This window comes from Bactrocera oleae, chromosome 4 (genome assembly GCF_042242935.1).
Source record: "Bactrocera oleae isolate idBacOlea1 chromosome 4, idBacOlea1, whole genome shotgun sequence".
Classification (NCBI taxonomy): domain Eukaryota; kingdom Metazoa; phylum Arthropoda; class Insecta; order Diptera; family Tephritidae; genus Bactrocera; species Bactrocera oleae.
Window position 1 is genome coordinate 33066746 of NC_091538.1, and position 3861 is coordinate 33070606.

The 3861-nt window shown below is 30.0% G+C and overlaps 1 long non-coding RNA gene across 1 annotated transcript; it reads left to right on the forward strand.

Annotated features, from left to right (window-relative positions):
- The first annotated feature begins 1082 nt into the window (after positions 1 to 1082).
- LOC138857198 (uncharacterized) lies at positions 1083 to 1640 on the forward strand. Its single transcript, XR_011396229.1, has 2 exons — positions 1083 to 1350; positions 1418 to 1640. It is a non-coding gene; the product is annotated as an uncharacterized lncRNA (long non-coding RNA).
- Positions 1641 to 3861: the final 2221 nt, after the last annotated feature.

Below are 3861 nucleotides of genomic sequence, written 5' to 3' on the forward strand. Positions count from 1 at the left end.
GTCTGGCTTCTGGAGGTATCCAATGTTATGTACCGATTGTGCCATTAGTCTTCTAAGTCGAAACGCTTCTGCCGTATTCTCGAAATAATTACTTAACAGTTTAGTGCTTTGTGATAGAACTAACCCATTTGATTTGACAATTTTATTAAAATTTCCTCATTATTCGTTTGCATTTTTTATATTCATTTTAGGGTTAATTTATTTAATTAATTTATGCATAAAGTATGCACGTATGTTTATAAATATTATCGTAATAAATGACCATCAAACAGGAATCCTTTTTATATCCTGTTTAATAGGAGTCAGTATATTAACACTGTTTAATTTTAAGGTAGTATTTTTTGTTTCGACATATTCTGTACAAAGAATGATTTAAATTTTCCTAATCCTAAATACTTTTAGCTCAAACTTTTTCCTGTTGGATTTTCATATACTTGTATATATACTTGAATTGTCAATTAATATTATTTCTTCATTCATTTTGTAAATTTCTACTATATTTTGAGAATATTATAAGTTGGTTAAATGGTATAATGTTCCATAAATTTAAAATTTTCCTCTTCTATAAGTATATAATTTTCTCTTGTGTGTAATCAATTATGTATGGCTTGACAATGATGACACAGAATAGTATCAATGAAATTTGTATAATTTTCTTCAGATAGCAAATTTAAACTTTAATACTGCCTTTATGGATTATCCTGTTTCAATTTTGAATTTTGACTTTAATTCCTAAGTCTTCTATCACCATTTGTTTTTTGTATTTGGAATTTAAATTATTTCTGTCATCATATATTTTTTCGTATATTTTCTTCTCCTTATTTTTTTCCATCCTTTTCTTTGTTAGAGTGCTCTAACATTTTTTAATAAATCTTTCATATTTTCGTGAGTTACTTCATTAAATAAAATAGTACCAGGTTTTTTACCTGTTGCTGAATGAATTGTTTTATTATACTGTTGAACTGCTCTCATAACTGATTCAAAACTAGTTATTAAGCTGTGTCCTTGCTTTAAATATATATTAGAGTTGAATGAATATGCAATAATAAATTTCTATATTTAACCTTTTCATCAAGGATTTGAACTGTATTGTACTAAGCTTGGCTCATAATCCATAACTATCAGGCATGTTCTGCAAATCGTTTTCGGACAATATTTTCACATTTTCCGTCAGCAAATCTCTTTGTCGCCTTGTTCTGGAAATCGGAATCATTACAATTTTATCGTTTCAAATTCGGCAAGTTAAAAGACAACGATTTAAATCAACGGTTTGTACAAATAATATTTATTTCAATACTAGAAGACCCCGGCCACGCCTTGCTTTGGTAAGGTGTAATTAAATTATATTGAGTAAGCAGTTTAATTTAGAAAAATGTTATTATCAAAACTAATTTCAGCAATTTTTCTTTCCATATAGCTCGATTACCGAGCTAGTTATGATTTCAATAATTATTATGTGCGACTGGGAAAATACGGGCAATTAATTAATTTTGTCCGGGTACAACAGTGCTGAAATTGGCTGGAAGTTGAAGGCATTTCGTATTTCGTTGCAGTTAGTATATGAAATCTAACTTCTATTCTGAAATCTAACTCATAGTATACATATTTTATTAATATTAAATTCTTACATTAAAATGAAATCATAACTGGTATTATCATTATTACCGTCAAAGTCGGTACATTTAATTGTGGCGAGTAATTTTCAAAAATTAGTAAATTAGTGCGAAAGAATTTAATTAAGTAACCACATTTCCGAACAAACGATGCTAGTTCAATATAGTCTATGGCTGTGAATGACGATGACATTCGTTACGCGCGTTTTTTAAAATATGCAAAATTAAATGTATTTTTTCAATCTTTTTGAGATATTTTTTTAATATTTTTTTCCGTAAAAACCTTCTACAGAGTATTAGAAAACTACAAAAAAACAGCAAATTCTTCTATTAATTCTAGCCGTTCTCAGGTTATGGCGTGACAACGGGAAACGGGTTTCATTTTTATATATATAGATAAGTATATAATAAAAAAAAAAAACAAAGTAGTATATATCTGAACGTTATTCTTTAAACTTTAAAAGAAAAACATAAGAACTGAAAACAAGACATAATCCTTGTTGAATTGAAAAAAGTGGGAAACTTTAGTATACCATCTCACGATTTCAGAGTTAAGAGAACAATAGTTGGATAGAGCAGACAAAGAATATATACAATTATAGCCGCTGGAAACTTATAGTTTTCGAGATATTTGTATTTTAAGTTAAAATTTTCCCAAATTTTATCTTACAATTTCTCGATTTATAGTTAATTTTTATTTTATATTAATGTTTCTACATATTTATTTTATATTAATTATTTTAATATTTGCTTTAAATAATCTTTTTATTTTTACACAATTTTCGTTATATGCACATACATAACAAATGGGTTCCATGTTGACAGATAATAAGTGTTGTCATATCCAAACGAGGAAAACAATCAAAATAAATAAAATACCCAATTACACTCTACAAAATATTGTATTATGAACTAAATTTTCCATTTTAATAAAAGAAAAAGGTTTTATGGCTAATATGTATGTTATATTGTATCTAATCATTTTACAAATGAATCCTGATGCTGATTTGCGATATTTTTCCTCCACATGTATTCATATATAAAATTTGAAAAGTCTTCGCTATTACTATAATTATCTTTGATAAAAAAAAAACGTTTGATAACGCGCCACTGGGACTCTATCCTTTGTGTATTGGTTCCATCCTCTGCAACAAACGGATTGTCTGGGTCGCTTGCTCATACCCGTGACTGGACAGTTATACACCTTCCAGCAGTCAGTACATAATATGGTACCTTGTGCCACGTGTCTCTGTATTAAGGGCATGTGCACTTCAGCAGACCTCACGTTTTCAGGACACACTTCCAGCCAAAGGTCGTCACTTCCATCCTCTACCATCCCTAGGACCCAGTGGCCTTCCACTCTCCGTCCTAAAATAGAACAAATTAAATATTTACGAATGAAAAATAAACAACAATGTATTTATTATTACCTTTGTTATATTTTAATTTATCGAATTTGCTTTCGTCTATTTGAACAATTTTACCAGGGGCGCCAATTTTTCCTACCGCTACCTGATGATCAACCGGTTCTTTCGCACCTCCGCATGCGACCAATGTGATGCAATAATACAATACATTAAATAAAAAAATTGAGACAGTGGTATTTTAATGTTTTCGATCCATGTCCCATTCGACTTCGACACCGCAGTTCGTTTTCGGCAGGCACCTTTCCGGCAACGGAATACGCCAACCGCCAACATAGGTATTCTATGCGTACGGCATAATTTTCATTTTAAAATTAATCCTTCTTCCTCAGCAAATGAAACACATTTCTCGCGAGTGTCGAAAGTTTGTAGTATTTTAGCGAAATTCCACATTTCTTTGATTTCGGACACTTTGAGAACATTCGTTTTTCTTACCACATCACGGCTGGTTGACGATTCGTTAAAATCTATTCAAAAGTCTTAAGTAATATTTGTAACAATTTTAAATTTAGATATAATAACATACCTGATGAACTTGCACTCATTTTTTTTAAATTATCACAATTTAAATAATGATAAAACGGACAAAACAAGAAACGGTACCTTGTTTAGATGTATCAATACCCGTTGTAATCCATTATAGAAAATGAAGTTTAAAGAGAGTGATATACCCTTTTTGTTTTAACATACCTTTAACATACCTTTTTTGTTGGTTAGATTTCCGATTACCTTTGTTACTTTTAGTAGCGTATATGGCAAGGCAACTAAAACGACTCTTTAGAACTCCTATAATGCTCTGCAATGTTACGTACCCTTACGTGTTG